Source organism: Anabrus simplex, chromosome 1 (genome assembly GCF_040414725.1).
Source record: "Anabrus simplex isolate iqAnaSimp1 chromosome 1, ASM4041472v1, whole genome shotgun sequence".
Lineage (NCBI taxonomy): Eukaryota > Metazoa > Arthropoda > Insecta > Orthoptera > Tettigoniidae > Anabrus > Anabrus simplex.
The window spans coordinates 436925740-436943616 of NC_090265.1; positions in this window are offsets into that span (position 1 = coordinate 436925740).

Consider the following 17877-nt stretch of genomic DNA (forward strand, 5'->3'; position numbering starts at 1 on the left):
GATTATTATTATTATTATTATTATTATTATTATTATTATTATTATTATTATTATACTACTAAAAGAAAATGGGAGAGGAGGTTATGTACTTTCTGCAATATTTCTAACAAGAACTTATTTGTTTTAATGTTTAAATTTGTTTGCATGGAAACATTTAAATTATTCAATAATTCGCGCTGGAGAAGGAAACCATAAAACATCCAGCTTAGTGTGAAATATTGATTTGGACTGAAAAGAATGCCTGTATTTTAAAAACAAGTACTCTGTTGAAAATACCTAATTTAACACTGTCGTGCTAATGGAGAAGAACAAAGTTGGTATCGATGTCTCCGTTATTAAAAAGAAGTACATTATTTCATTTCATACTATGTCGAATGTAACACGTTCGAAGTACACTAGGCAACCTTCCTTTCTTAACACCTGTCAAAGGGTAATTTAAAAAATGAACGTATCGGAAAAAAGAAATGGAAGTGCCACGAAAGACATGGGAATAAAATATTCCCAGACATTCAAAATTAATACAGTCGTGGTTGGCAGGTATAACTGACAGAATAGGGCGCATTCTTAGGAAGCACAATATAATTCCAGTTTTCACCACAGACCGGAAGCTAAAATCCCTGTTTCGACCATTCAAAGAAAAACCACATCTTGAGACACCGGGCGTGTATGAAGTTCCATGTGGTTGTGGTTGCTCATACATTGGAATGACGGAAAGACTTGTCAGTACCAGGGTGAAAGAACATATTAGGTCGGTAAAGAATGTCGCTCTTTCATCCTCCACGGAGAATGCCATAAGCCAGTCTGCCATAGCAGAACATTTCTATAGTACAGACCATGAAATCCTCTTTGACCAGGTGAAGGTCATCGCGCCTGTAAAAGACTTCTATGCTCGACTGGTAAGAGAAATAGAGATAGAGCTGCGCCCAAATAACATCAGCAGGGAAGACACCTTCAAATACACGGAGACCTGTACTGCAGAAATACATGCATAACACCACCATGGAATAGCGGGACGCGCTCTCGAAACCATCGACAAAGGACGGTGAATTACAGCACGGAGATCCTTGAGACCTATTAGTGGGGTAGGCCGTGGATAGTACGGTCATGACTTCCACGTTTCTTTGAATTTCTTCGCTCACTGTCGGAAGCAGAATTTAACTTGCCCTGATGAAGGCCAATGCAATTAAATAAACATAGTGGCTTTAATCCAGTAATCATTTATTTATTCACGGAAAACCGTCTTCAGGGCTGCCGACAGTGGGATTCGAACCCACTATCTCCCGGATGCAAGCTCACAGGCGCGCGCCCCTAATAAGACGGCCATCTCGCCCTTTATGTATATGTATTTTGTGTAATTCTGTGCCAAATTATACTAACTATGGAGAAGAGAAATCAGCTATAGCCAAACTGAAATTTGTGGTATTTGCCTTTAATGAAACTAAACTTAAGAATATTTCCAACAAAAGAAACATCTCAATGAACAACAAAAAAGAAGAAAGTGCAAAGAAAAGTTGCAAACACTGCCACAATGGGAAAGAGTAAGAAAGCAGAAAAACCTAATTCAAAAGAGGCAACTAAAATTATTCAAGATGGGCAAAGTAACGCAATATCTGATGATTGCAACAAATGTGTGGAGTTGGGAGAACGATTAAGGTCACCGAATGCAACAACTGGTCGCATGAATCGTGTTCAGTGTATAAGAAAATGATTGTGGATGAGAGCGAGTAAGGCAGAACATATCCAAAAAGTACTGAGGGTTAACTAATTGATTCATTAATGACCAATTAATAATAGACAAGTAAATGTAAGTAAGGTAAATAAATGTATTAAAGTTATAATAATAGTTTACTTCAAAATTGCTTTCCTCCGTAGCACATGAAGTACATAACACGACCTCACCCGGGCACTAGGCGAGATGGCGCAAGTGACACACCTTCAAATAAAGGAGCGCTTTCAGTAATCTTCTTACATTAAGACCTCCTCCTTCATAAGGCAGTGAGGAGACATACAAGTAATGAGTCTAGCATAAAAGTAAGTTTGCGATATCTTGGCGAAGACTTGCTGCACGATCATGACAAAATTCGCGCCGTCTCTCCCCGACTTACTCTAATCTTGCTATCTTCATTCACAGGTTCTCCATGTTATCTGCATGAAAAGACGCAGGGAATTATCGAAATTATGGGAGACCCGACTTATTTGTCATGTTTACACGTAATCTAGCATGGGCTTTAATTAAAGCGGAACTATTACCTGGTCAACGGCCACTCGACCGTCATGAAGTACTTTCAAGGGTATTTCATTTAAAGACGAAGAAATACATTAAAAATTTCACCAAAGATCAAATATTACGCAAAATGAAATGTTACATGTCAAGCGTGGAATGGCAAAAGCGCGGTTTACCACACTGTCATATGCTGTTCTGGCTAGAAGGAAACATCCAGCCAGACGAAATTGAGTGTCTCATAGTTGCTGAACTACTTGACCAACAAAACTGTCCGGTATTGTATGATGTCGTAACTAAAAATATGGTGCATGGACCATGCGGAGAACACAACTTAGCAGCACCATGTATTAAAAAATATACCCTCGACGTTTCTTCAACGATACCCAGAGCGGAGAGGATGGGTTTCCAGTTTACCGTCGCCGTGACGCCGAAAATAGAGGTCGGGGCGCTACGTTGAATATGAGGGAAAGTAGGTTCACTATAGATAAGAGGTTGATTATCCCTTATTCTCAGATAAGATGATGAATGTTTAACGCTCACATAAATGTGGAGTATTGCCACTCCGTTCAAGCCATCAAAATATTTGTAAATATATCAATCAAGGATAAGACCAAGCTACTTTCAGCGTAAGAAATCCAAATGACGAAGTGGAAACCTATTTAAATGGCTAGTACATAAGTACATCCGAAGCTGTCTGGTGAATATTATAATTTCCGATCCACGCCCGGTATCCGACAGTCGCGCATTTGGCCGTTGACTTAGAGAACGGCCTAAGGTTGTATTCTTCAGCAGAAACGGCTCAACGAGTTGCCCAAAACCCACGTAACATGACATTGCTGGCTTTTTCTGAGCTCTGTAATGAAGATGAATTCGCGAAGACCACGTAGTCCCGCAATATTATACATGGGCCAGTAATAAATTTACAAGAAGAAGGCGTGGTGAGGACGTAGTTGGTCATCCGGCTATACAAAAATTATGCCGCTTTTAGGAAGATTCTATGGTATCCATCCTTTTCAATCACAGTGTTGCTATCTCAGAATGTTGCTACATCATGTACGCGGCTTGGCCTCATTCGAGTACCTAAACACTTTAAACGGGGTTGCCAAAGAGACATATCAAGCAGCTTGCCGTGACAGAGATTTGCTAGAGAACTATGACCAATTAGGGATTGACCTACGAAAAGAAGGCTTTATTCATGGCAAAATATGTGTTGCTCTATCACGGGGAGGAACTCCCGAAAATCAATGCATTTTACTACCACAAAATAAAACGATATCAAATATTGTTTACAGGGAAGTTATAATCGATAAAATATGAAACTATTGAACCGATTTTAATAATTATCTCACTAAAATAAAGGTACATTATCTAAAATTAATATAGAATACGTGCAGAGGATTACATGTTCCCTTCAGGAAATTATGCGAAGTAACATGGCTGTATTCAGATGTTTAATGGGATGAATTAAAAATATATGAAGATATGAAGAAGAACAAAGTCGAGAGAGAATTACAACGATTTCCGAATTTATTGTACGGTACAATTCCTGGTCCGAAGTTGTGCGAAATTCTCCGTGGTTATTGGGTTGCATATTGTACCTCTGACCCTTTCCGTGGCGCTCTGATATTGGTGATATCTCCCTACCTAAAAGCGTAAAATGGCTTTTAAGATTTCCCGTTAGCCACCTCGAAGTGACATGCACGACATGGCCCACGGTCCTTGTACTAAAAATCCAATTTTTCGTACTGCACATGGCATAAAGGAATGGAAATAACATTACTGAAGCGTTTATTATAAACAGTCTTTTGATAGACATCATGTCAAAGAAAATATTTGATAGTAATCTTCCCATAAAAAACAACTCCATGTTTTTTACCATAGCTTTATATGCACCTCATAACACAATCCGGAGTGAGTAGATTTGGTTGAAATTAAGTCCATCAGTTTTCCACGTTTAGGAGTATAAAAACGGATAGATATATAGACAGACAGACAGACACCAAAAGGGAAAGTACTACCTCATGTGTTCTCGGTGTTCAGTTAAAATAGGTGTGCTTAATTTTTAAGCCGAAAGAAATATGATGCATCCTCCGATTTTCTCCTGTTTTGGATCCTTCAAAAACTGCACGTCTGCGAGGGTATCCGTCACTGGCTGCAGAGCATGAAGCCCGTAGAAAGTAGTACATTTCTCTGTCATATAAAGAGTAAGCAAAATTATGTTCGTAACACAAAATATTTAAAATCAAGTGGTGTTACACGTATAGTCAACAGATTTTGCATATAATCAATAGTGTAAGAGAAAACTGAAAAAAGATCCTCTTCTGGCCTTCCTAAAAACCAGTCTATTCAGTGATTCTTAAATGATATCATCATCTGTTTACCCTCCAGGGTCGGTTTGTCCCTCGGACTCAGCGAGGGATAGCACATCTACCGCCTCAAGGCAGTGTCCTGGAGCTTCAGACTTTTGGTCTGGGGATACAACTGGGGAGAATGACCAGTACCTCGCGCAGGCTGCCTCACCGGCTATGCTGAACAGGGGCCTTGCGGGGGATGGGGAAGATTGGAAGGGATAGACAAGGAATAGGGAAGGAAGCGGCCGTGGCCTTAAGTTAGGTACCATCCCGGCATTTGCCTGGAGGAGAAGTGGGAAACCACGGAAAACCACTTCGAGGATGGCTGAGGTGGGAATCGAACCCACCTCTACTCAGTTGACCTCCCGAGGCTGAGTGGACCCCGTTCCAGCCCTCGTACCACTTTTCAAATTTCGTGGCAGAGCCGGGAATCGAACCCGGACCTCCGGGGGTGGCAGCTAATCACGCTAACCACTACACCACAGAGGCGGACCTTAAATGATATGCATATCAAAACTTGCTCCTAGACGATTAGGCTCTAAATATGTTTAGTCGAGATCTATGCAGCCGTTTCGCCGTGATGGTGGAACAAACAGATAAACGGACACGAAAAATAAAAACCATAGATACAGTCTTGATTTGACCTAAAACGGATAAATATCTGAAAAATTGGCTGAATAAACGAAATTACAGACAGCGGACCCGCTACAATTTTACTTATATAGATAAGCACGGACACGTTTGTAGTGCAGACCTTTATTTCGAGAGTTCCTGCTTTCGAACTGTACGACATATCGACAAACGTATTTCACCATCAGACGCCCCTTTTAGAGTTCTACATGCTTCCTATCACATTTTCTCGTATCTCCTATATTTATTGGGTTAGATTGAGTTAGAATCATTGAACAGGCTGAAAGTTGGTACAGTTTTCGCATATTACTTTATTCTTTTGATACACATGTGAGAGTGGAGTCATAAAATTTGGCTAACATATGGCCATTGGTCGTGTAAATGTGCGTGCCAAATGTGATGATTCTACCTTTCCTATAGGTGTGTCAAATGATACGTGTAAAATGTACAAAATTAACTTGAAATAGAGAAATACAGCTCTACATAACGCAAGTGATAGAGAGATAAGACAAACTGTCATAGGACCAATGTTGTAGATCTCTCCAAATTTAACGGTGATTGTGCTATCTGTTTTGTGGTATGACTTATTGTTTAGCCACCAATTATCCCTAAAAGAAGTTCTGCACCGTCATTAAGACTGCGTCCATATTTCAGTACTTCATCATCATCATCATCATCTGTTTACCCTCCAGGTTCGGTTCTTCCCTCGGACTTAGCTAGGGATCCCACCCCTACCGCCTCAAGGGCAGTGTCCTGGAGCTTCAGACTCTTGGTCGGGGGATACAACTGGGGAGTATGACAAGTACCTCGCCCAGGCAGCTTCACCTGCTATGCTGAACAGGGGCCTTGTGGAGGGATGGGAAGATTGGAAGGGATAGACAAGGAAGAGGGAAGGAAGCGGCCGTGGCCTTAAGTTAGGTACCATCCCGGCATTCGCCTGGAGGAGAAGTGGGAAACCACGGAAAACCACTTCCAGGATGGCTGAGGTGGGAATCGAACCCACCTCTACTCAGTTGACCTCCCGAGGCTGAGTGGACCCCGTTCCAGCCCTCGTACCACTTTTCAAATTTCGTGGCAGAGCCGGGAATCGAACCCGGGCCTCCGCGGGTGGCAGCTAATCACGCTAACCACTACACCACAGAGGCGGATATTTCAGTACTTTCCGGGGCTAAACGTTGTACATTTGAACAGCTTGGAATTTTTCTTCAAAGAAAAGAGTGTCCAGCTTTCGGGAATAGCACACGCGTACGTACCGAGTAGTTAAGGAAGAAAGTAATACAGTTAAGGAAGTTGAATGTAATAGAAAATTGGATTATAACTGAGGACATCCGGATAGAACAAATGTGTAAATAACAAGTGGATGTATTTGAAAATAAAATGACCCACAATAAATTGTGATGGTATGAGTTACGGATATAAGAAGGCTGTAACAGAGGAGATATTTATTTTCGTTTAATTTCGTTTCATCACGTCCAATGTTTTAAGAAACAACTTTCTTGAAATTCATGAAAATGTCTAAATACTGAAATTAATATACAAAGTAGCTCCAGGACACTGCCCTTGAGGCGGTAGAGGTGGGATCCCTCGCTAAGTCCGAGGGAAAAACCGAACCTGGAGGGTAAACAAATGATGATGATGATGATGATGAATATACAAAGTGAAGCGAAATTCGCGCATTCGGTCGTCGCAGCGCGACTCCTCACATGCCAGCAATAAAAAATGTCTGTCACAAAAGTTCGTCCTGCGAGTATATCCGGGAGAAAAAGGACGTTGAAGAGTGGCAATCTGGCAACAATGTAACCACATGTACGGTAACTGCCTCTGTCAGCACACATTAGCCGTGCGGTACAATTGGTACAGTGGATAGTATTTTGGGTTAGCGTGCAGGTCGAGGGGTCGATCCTGGTTTGAGGCGCATGTTTTTTATTTCGTAGATGTAGTCTAGGTGGTATGGTATCCGGCATCTTAATCGTCAACAGCGATTGCAGCGGGTCCTCTAGAAACCATTTGCATTTACATACTACGATCCTAGAAATGGACGAATATTCGTTTTCATTGCTCAGCTTTGAAAGACGCCCTTTCCACGTCGTGGGCGTGAATTTATTCGCACCATTTCATCTACTAGGTGCGTTACAACGTGTTCAGCGTTACTAAATTTTGTAAATGTAGGATACATGTGACATAAGAAATGGTGTCTTACTGTATTACAGTATCTAATGTCCGATGGAAATTAGCAGATAGATAAGTGCGCCTCAACCCAGGATCGAACCCTCGAACTCCTGCATGCCAACCCAAAACTATATCCACTGCACTAACTGTACATCACGACTAGCATGTACTGACAGAGATAGTTACCCTACATGTGGTTACAGTGTTGCCAGATTGCCACTCTTCAACGTTCTTTTTCCGCCGGATATACCTGCAGGACGAACTTTTGTGAGAGACATTTTTTTTTATTGCTGGCAAGTGAGGAGTCACGCTGCGACGCCCGAGTGCGCGAATTTCGCTTCACCCTGTATATATCTTTACATCAGTTATACTAGTTTATTGGATTAAATCTGGTAATTTAAACACAGTCCGCCTCTGTGGTGTAGTGGTTAGCGTGATTAGCTGCCACCCCCGGAGGCCCGGGTTCGATTCCCGGCTCTGCCACGAAATTTGAAAAGTGGTACGAGGGCTGGAACGGGGTCCACTCAGCCTCGGGAGGTCAACTGAGTAGAGGTGGGTTCGATTCCCACCTCAGCCATCCTGGAAGTGGTTTTCCGTGGTTTCCCACTTCTCCTCCAGGCGAATGCCGTGATGGTACCTAACTTAAGGCCACGGCCGCTTCCTTCCCTCTTCCTTGCCTATCCCTTCCAATCTTCCCATTCCTCCACAAGGCCCCTGTTCAGCATAGCAGGTGAGGCCGCCTGGGCGAGGTACTGGTCATACTCCCCAGTTGTATCCCCCGACCAAGAGTCTGAAGCTCCAGGACACTGCCCTTGAGGCGGTAGAGGTGGGATCCCTCGCTAAGTTCGAGGGAAAAACCGAACCTGGAGGGTAAACAGATGATGATGATGATGAGAATCACTAAAATCTTATAAATAAACTGAAATTATAAATAATCATCACTTGAAAAAAAACACTCACTTCGTTTTTATATTTGTATGAATGCCAATACTTGAAAGATTTCATTAAGGTATTAACACGATAGAAATAAGATACCACGGCTAGTGGAATGTAGCAATGCTAGCGGATTATCGGTGGTGCTGAAAGAGCAGTACATCTCAAAGTCACAGCAGAGCATCAAAACGTTGCAACATTTTGACCGATAAATTGAGCATCTGAATGGCTGTACTTTTTATTAATATAATTCAATGTTTTATAATTAATTTTATACACTAGAATTTTAAATTGCGGTGTTAAATCACGTTTAAAATTTAATATACCTAATATGACATTATTGACCGCCTCTGTGGTGTAGTGGTTAGCGTGATTAGCTGCCACCCCCGGAGGTCCGGGTTCGATTCCCGGCTCTGCCACGAAAATTTGGAAAGGTGTACGAGGGCTGGAACGGGGTCCACTCAGCCTCGGGAGGTCAACTGAGTAGAGGTGGGTTCGATTCCCACCTCAGCCATCCTGGAAGTGGTTTTCCGTGGTTTCCCACTTCTCCTCCAGGCGAATGCCGGGATGGTACCTAACTTAAGGCCACGGCCGCTTCCTTCCCTCTTCCTTGTCTATCCCTTCCAATCTTCCCATCCCTCCACAAGACCCCTGTTCAGCATAGCAGGTGAGGCCGCCTTGGCTAGGTACTGGTCATTCTCCCCAGTTGTATCCCCGACCACGAGTCTGAAGCTCCAGGACACTGCCCTTGAGGCGGTAGAGGTGGTATCCCTCGCTGAGTCCGAGGGAAAAGCCGAACCTGGAGGGTAAACAGATGATGATGATGATGATGATGATGATGATGACATTATTGAAATTTTTCTTCAAATTTTGAATTTTGCTTTCTTATTTCTAAAAATGACATAAAATGAGGCATGGTAGAGAAAATATGACTACAGACTTGGATTATACATCCTCAATACCCAAGCAGTCATTTGTCTTATTAAATTATATGTATTTACTAGCAAGATACCCGTGCTTCACTACGGTTTTAAACTGGAAGTTAATATTCAAAGTTTTACATTTTGGAGAGTCCAGGTTATCTGAGCCTGTAAAATACGCTCTCAGCTCGTACGTCAAACGGTTTTGGGGAATAATTATTTATTTTTTGAACTCATTTGAAACCCATAGAGAAGAATTTGCATGTTTTAAACCCAGCAGTGAAATTTTTATTTTATAGTGGAACAGTATTGGAGGAATGAATACATTTTAAGGGGTAAATGTTTGCAAATATATATTAACATCTAGGCTATAGAAGACCACCCTTAATTTAAAAAAATTAAGTTCGTGCCCGAAACGGTTTCGGAAGAATGGATACTGTGTTATTGAGAATCAACCACCATCTAAACACCATAGGGGAGAAATATTTTGAAGTAAACGATATTTTACACCTAGGACATAAAAAGAAGACCCTTCCCGCAAAATTACAACATTGTACTTCGAACGGTTTTGGAGGGATGAATAATTTCGTTTGCGGAACTAATTTCATTTAACACTTTAGGGGTGGAACGTTAAAAAAATACTTCCTATTTCACACCTAGGATTTAAAATATATACCACTATTTGGGATTTTGTCTTCGTACGTTAAACCGGAGGAAGGAATGAATATATTTGTTTTCGGATCTTAACCCCCATTTAACTCTCTGAGCAGTTTTTTTTTCAAACCAACTGTGATTTAATACCCAGGATACAATTTAAAATTTTAACATAATTCAAACGTTTTCATTTGAATGCATATTTTTGTCATCCATTCCTCACCCCCTAAAGTCAAAATCCCCGTAGAGGTGTATTGTTTTAAGTCCAATTCTTATTTGTAACCTCACAAAAAAATTATTCAACTACTTTTACACCCCCTTAAGTTGATTCAAAAAACCCTTCCGCGCCACGAAATACGTACCTTTATTTTCAAAGCATATTGCAAATATCAATTTTGTGGACTGTAACATCCTTCGTTTTCCAGATGTAAGATCCTCAAACAGTTAATTTAATTTTTTCAATTAATTTATTCCCCCCTCCTAATTGGATTTTCCGAAAACAAAAGAATGTCTGTTTCTTTACTTTTAAAGGAGATTCCAAGTACAAATTTCATGTCTGTAACATCTTCAGTTTTTGAGATATAAGTATCCTCATAAAAAATTTCAACACATTTTTCATTCCTTTTAACAACCCCCACTCCTTAAGTGATTTTTTCGAAACAAAAAAAATACGTGTTACTTTATCTTTAAAAGAGATTAAAAATACCAAGTTTCACGTATGTAATATGTTAAATTTTTTTGATATATTGTCCAGAGCAAAGTGTAGCTTCCACCGAAGTCCCAGTCAATATCCATGGCTGTGACAATATGGAAGTTGCTGGGGTATGGGTAGTGCTGAGTAATGACAGTCATCTGAGTGTTATGAAAGGTACCGCTCATAGGGTCAGTCGTTCTGCAATAGTACTTTCTGACCCAGTGAGGAAAGCAATGGCAAACTACCTCACTCCTCATCTTGCCTAGTACGCCTCATTTTGGTGCTGTCAATGGTTTTTTTGGGTTTCCTTATAACCGCATAACCTTTGGTGGTGCTATTTGAGGATCCAACCAGCCTCTGGGCTGATGACCTAACAGACAGACAGACAGACAGACATTGTAGATATGCTCTTTTTAAAAATTCACCCCCTTATCACTTTCTTTTAAGTAGATTTTTAGAAAACGAGTACTGCATGTTCCTTTACTTTCGGAGGAGATTCCAAATACCAGTTTTCACATCTGTAACATCTTCAGTATTTGAAATGTAAGTATCTCCACTAAAAGGAATTCAACACATTCTTCACTTCTTTTCACCCACCCCGCCCCCTTAAGTGGGTTTTCCGAAAACAAAAAATATGTGTTCCTTTTTAAAGAAGATTCCGAACACAAATTTTCATGTCCGTAACATCTTCAGTTTTTTTTTTTTTTTTTTTTGCTAGGGGCTTTACGTCGCACCGACACAGATAGGTCTTATGGCGACGATGGGATAGGATAGGCCTAGGAGTTGGAAGGAAGCGGCCGTGGCCTTAATTAAGCTACAGCCCCAGCATTTGCCTGGTGTGAAAATGGGAAACCACGGAAAACCATCTTCAGGGCTGCCGACAGTGGGATTCGAACCCCCTATCTCCCGGATGCAAGCTCACAGCCGCGCGCCTCTACGCGCACGGCCAACTCGCCCGGTCATCTTCAGTTTTGAGATACCAGTATCCTCATAAAAGAATTCGACCTCTTTTTCAGCGATTTTTCCTAAAACAATGTGTTTCTTTATCTTTAAAGGAGATTCCAAATACCAATTTTCACGTCTGTAATATATTCACTTTTGGATATACCAGTATCCTGATAAAAACAATTCAGCCCCTTTTTCAGCCATTTTACTCCCCCCGCCCTAAGTGTATTTTTGGAAAATAAGAAAAATACTTGCTACTTTACTTTTAAAAGAGATTATAAATACCAATTTTCACGTCTGTAATATGTTAGGTTTCTGAGATATACTGTACATATTCTCATTTTAAACATTCATCCCCTTAAGTGGATTTTCAGAAAACAAATTATGCGTGTTCATTCATTTTTACAGGGGTTTCCAAATACCAATTTTTACGTCTGTAACATATTATGGTTTTGAGATGTATTGTAGATATACTTGTTTCAAAAATTCACCCTCTATGTCACTGCTTTTCACCCCCTCTTATGTAGATTTTCCAAAAACATAAAATACGAGGTTCTGTATTTTTAAAGGAGATTGTAAATACGAATTTTCATGACTGTAACATCTTCATTTTTTGAGATATAAGTATCCTCATGAAAGGTATTCAACATCTTTTTCATCTTTTTGCATTCCATTATAAGGATTTTCCGAAAACAAAAAATACGTGATTCCTTATATTTAAAGGAAATTCCAAATACCAATGTTCACGTCTTTAAACTGTTAAGTTCTTGAGATATAGATATACTAATTTTAAAAATTCACGCCCCTTTTCACTCCCTTAGCGGCGGAATATCCAAAAACCCTGCCTTAGTGAGCACCTACATTGTAATATAAATGTATCCTCAACATTTAATCAGTCAGTCAGTCAGTCAGTCAGTCAGTCAGTCAGTCAGTCAGTCAGGACATGTTATTTATATATATAGATTTTAAACTTTGTCAGTCTTGATTTTTTCCATTTTCTTTTCAATATTACAAAGAAACCTGATGTGATACAGAAAATCTGATCACAGATCTAGATTCACGGCATTTCAGTTAACAATAATCAGTAGCAGAAAAAATTGAAATGCATATCAGTGTTATTAGGCCAAAACTTTTGTGATATTTCCTAAACTTTAACTAAGACATTGATTCTAGGATATCTCCTCATGCGTATACTTACTACTATCTACATGCATATTCGCTGGTTTGGTGTTCCATGGATACATTTTCCCACGTTTCCACATTCCTCAGAAACCGTTCTATAATTTTGCTCTTCTCCCGGGTTTCACCCATTCTCTCTTTAATAACAAGAACGTAAAGTTCAAGTTTAATCTAGTTTTACATATCTCCTTCTAACTTGTATATTTCATTCCGTTTTGTTCCTATTTCTTCCGTCTTTTGACTTGTTTTGTTGTGATGTAAAATAAAGTGTCGTCATTGAGACGAAGTAGAATTAGGTTCCAGCCTCGAACTAATCCGTAGCACACCGGGCGAGTTGGCCGTGCGCGTAGAGGCGCGCGGCTGTGAGCTTGCATCCGGGAGATAGTAGGTTCGAATCCCACTATCGGCAGCCCTGAAGATGGTTTTCCGTGGTTTCCCATTTTCACACCAGACAAATTCTGGGGCTGTACCTTAATTAAGGCCACGGCCGCTTCCTTCCAACTCCTAGGCCTTTCTTATCCCATCGTCGCCATAAGACCTATCTGTGTCGGTGTGGCGTAAAGCCCCTAGCAAAAAAAAAAAAATCCGTAGCACACTGACAATGTGTGGAGAGATGGCAGAGAATTTATAGGGAGACAAGGGTGACGTACAAAGACGTACTGGTAGGGGTGGGAGGGAAAAGAGACTGGAACGTTCTAGAATAGAGTAGAAGCTGGAAAGACGCGATTAGCGCGTGCAGAAATGTAGAGATCCTGGGGAGAATAAAAGAAACAAGTGCAAAAATAAGGTTAGGAACATGTGCCAATGAAAAGGTCGTGGAAGGTAAGAGAACATTATAGTTGTTGTTGTTGTTGTTGTTGTTGTTGTTGTTGTTTGGGTAGAATTCAATAGACTGAATTGATGTAGCTCTTCATGTCACCCTATCTTGAGCTAACCTTTTCTACTTGACTACCACATCATACATCTTCTCTAATTTGTTTGTCATATTCATGCCTTGGTCTATTGTTGCAGTTCTTACCACCCTTCCTTCCCTCAAAAGCTAGCTTAAGATGTGTCCTATCATTCTATCTCATCTTCACGTCAAATTCCACCAAATCATTTTCCTCTCACCAATTCGATTTGGTAGTTCATCATTCGTGATTCTATCAACTCATCTCACCTGCAGAATTTTTAGTAACACCACATTTAAAAAGCTTCTATTTCCTTTCTTCCTGAGCTAGTTACTGTCAATGTTTCACTTCGATACATTTTACCTCTACGACCTTTTTCAAAGAGCCTAGACTTTGCGAGATACCACTCACGTTGACAACGTTAGAAATGGAGCTTTGGCAGTACAATGATTGTTCGTGTAATTTGCTCTTTAGTTGTTTTTATGGGTTTCTATATTCTGTTAGTACATTGTTATTGTTGTGATGGAGACATACCGTACCTTGTTTGTAATGGGCTGTACGACATGTTCTTGAAGTGGACGAAAGCTATTTCCCGTAAGGATAGAAATCTCTCTGCAAGGTTCTGTGTGTAATGTTCATTTTCATGATAAGTACGTTATTAAGGCTGATACGTTTGTGATTAACGGCAAAGAGACGGGAATTACGTGCCTGAAGTGGCTGTCGTGGACCATTGGGATGAGGAACACGAAAATATTTCACGACTAACTTCTGGTGAGGGTGAGTACCGAGAATGAATCCACATTAATACAGTGTATACTACACAATCAGGTTATCTACGCAGTGGGAGTAGGAGTGGGACTGGAGCAGAACTTCATGTAGTGAAGTGATAATCTCGGAAATTTTTCTCAAGATCTTCGCTGGGTAAGGCAATAAGGTAATTTGAACTTAAAGGAACTTTTAAGCCCACTGTGTAAAAACTGCTTGTGCTTGTCGGCCCGTACCTATTCGTTGTGGAGATAATAGTTTGTAAGCTGTATTTTTAATTTCTCTGAGTCTAAAACTTAATTTATCATCTTGGATTGTGTTTATGTGTATATTACATTGGTAATGAAATTACCTAGGGTGCTGCATAAGAAAGCCAGCGTGTTTGTACAAACATTGCCCGCAAACGTAACTTCTTTTTCGTAGCATCTTAAATTGCAAAGCGCAGTGCTGTGAGTGGCTAACATAGCGCCGCTCTACGACAAAACCACTGAAACAGGTGAAGTGAACAAAATAGCTTTTCTACACGCTATGCTTCAAGAATAACAAAAAAACTTAGTTTCTAAATAGCTAATGATGTAAAACTTTTTGAAAATACTACGACACCAACATTTCATAAATTTCACTAAAATGGATGAATTTTAAATGAATTTTCCCGATAAATTGATTCTTTCTTTTCGTTTAGTTTTAACGAAGAAATGCTGTGCACTGTCGCTGTTGCTCACAGTGACTCCTTGTCTCAAGGGAGCCCTGTGCACCACTGGCCATCAGTGTAACACGTGGTGTGTTCGCATCGGAAAGTGCGGTTGGCAGCTACTGAATAAATGATGCGTACCGCAATTATTCCAAAAAGGGAGATTGAAAGGAGTCTCATCTACTTTATAAAACTAATGTTAAGTATATCTCTGCTAGAAAATGTAATGAAAAGGGTATTAGGTCATTCATCCGTTCCCGGGAAAAGCTTGTTACACCTAGCCAGTCAGCGATTTGTTTTTTAATAGCAAAATAATGAGTGTCAGCTTTCATAAGTACAAAGTCTAACTACAACACATATTCCTATTTTTTAAGCGTCCATCCCCTTGGCCGAATAGTCAGCGTGCTAACCTTCGGTTCAGGGACCTCCGGGTTTGATTCCCGGCCTGTATATACTGTACTACTACCAAAATGTTTTCATTCCTCTCCTGAAGGGGGAGGTGGACCTCTTAGACGGTGACGCCTTCTCTCAGGCTGGAGGATTTGTTATGGCGAAGAAGATGCTCGGAGAAGGTGAGGGGTTGGCAGCCGTGGCCTGTACTAGAAACAGTCCCGGCAACCGCATATGTTGAATTCCTATGGTTAGGGGACTAACTGTTTGTGATGGTTTTAATACAGTCCTCTTCATCAAAATACAATGCACCACACTACCAACCGCCACAGAAACAACACTAGTGAATACATCCCTCCACATAGGGTTGGCGACAGGAAGTGCATCTGGCCATAAAACTTGTCCAAAGTAATCGCTGGCTCCAAAACATTCGCGGAAATTGCAAGGAAGAAGATTACCGCAGGGCCCGTCCCCGCTCCTTGCGGAGATAATAGTATATACGCTTTATTTTTGTTTCCTCTGTATCGAGAGTTGAATTTAACATCGTGGAATAATAATGATACTTTTTGCTTTATGTCCCGCTGATTACTTTCACGGTTTACGGAGACGCCGAGGTGCCGGAATTTAGTCCCGCGGGCGTTCTTTTACGTGCCAGTAAATGTGCCGACACGAGGCTGACGCATTGGAGCACCTTAAAATACCACCGGACTGAGCCAGAATCGAACCTGCCAATTTGGGGTCAGAAGGCCAGCGCCTCAACCGTCTGAGCCACTCAGCCTGGCAACATCGTGGAATGTATTAATGTGTATATATTTCATTGTTAAAGAAATTACCTGGAGCCGCATAAGAAAGGCTGCGTGTTTGTACAAAAATTGCTCTGGTTGTATCCTTAAATAACACCAGAAAGGATTTGTGGTTACTGTGAACTGCAAACGGATAATAGCGCTGTAATGAGACATACAGTAGTATGAGTGATATACTTTAACGCTACTTGCCTTCCGGAGCCAGAAAGAAGTGGATCATTGCAGCACTGGTAACTCTATGAGTGACACCTTTTTTTTTTTTTTTTTTAGTCGCTTTACGTCGCACCGACACAGATAGGTCTTATGGCGACGATGGGACAGGGAATGGCTAGGAGTGTGAAGGAAGCGGCCGTGGCCTTATTTAAGGTACAGCCCCAGCATTTGCCTGATGTGAAAATGGGAAACCACGGAAAACCATCTTCAGGGCTGCCGACAGTGGGGTTCGAACCTACTATCTCCCGAATACTGGATACTGGCCGCACTTAAGCGACTGCAGCTATCGAGCTCGGTAGTGACACCTTTAATAGCACCCAAACGCTCTTATTCTACTCTGAATAACATTACTATTTTTTACTATTGGCTTTACGTCGCACCGACACAGATATGTCTTATGGCGACGATGGGACAGGAAAGGGCCTTAATTAAGGTACAGCCCCAGCGAATAACATTACTTACCGCCACACATACCTTAGCGCCTTCCATATTGTCACAGTCATCACAGTCATCACGTAAAATCAATAGCAAAAAAGAAAAATGTATATCGTCGTCTAAAAAGCAATCCCACAATGTTCTTCCTGTCCATAATTCTCCTTAAGACTGATCACGTCTCCCAACCCCGTATGAATTTGCAGTCCATCAGAACAATTTCATTTTTGTTCATTTTGGTATGCCTGTGTATGCCATCCCCCTGTTCGTAGGCTCAATGTGAGAACTTTTTAGCTCGTCAGCCCGTACCGGTCTTGAGCATATGTCTGTAATAATCTAATCTCATGGCTGTAATTTTGCTGGTCAGTGGGGTTAGGATGAGAATCTAGTCAATCTTTGGGTAGAGTATGGCCGGGTGCATGAGCGCTGTGTGAACTTACGTAGTGTATAGTAACGGCGCTGGGCGCTTTAGAAGAGAAAGTAAAATGCGCTAGGTGCACGGAAAAATTACGTTATGAGTACTCGCGGCCTTTTGTACTTTAGGCCGTGAGTCTCATTGGAGCTTAATGTATTAATGAAGGGGTTACCACACAGTGGAGCCCTCTTGTACATCGTCTTGGCTAGCCTAGCTTAACCATTCTCACCCCAACGGTGTCTGACACAGGTTGTGGAGGTGAGTGATACGTGTGTACCGATCACATTCCGTTATAAGCCGCGGGGCCAGGTTCTGAACGGACTGCAGCTTATGCAGGTGGCTATCAGTGGCAACGCCCTATGTGGGACAGGCATTCTCAAGTAGCGGCCTAACCATCGTCATGTACAGGAGGAACCTCTTTTGTTTCGTGAGACTGTTTTCAGCGTAAATCATGGGGAATAATTTGGATACCCTTGTGTGGGCGGAGCGTGAAGTGGTATTCACGTGCTGACGTTAGGTCAGTCCGCGGCTCAGGGTGACCCCCAGGTACTTGGCACTGTCGGACCATCTTATAAATTC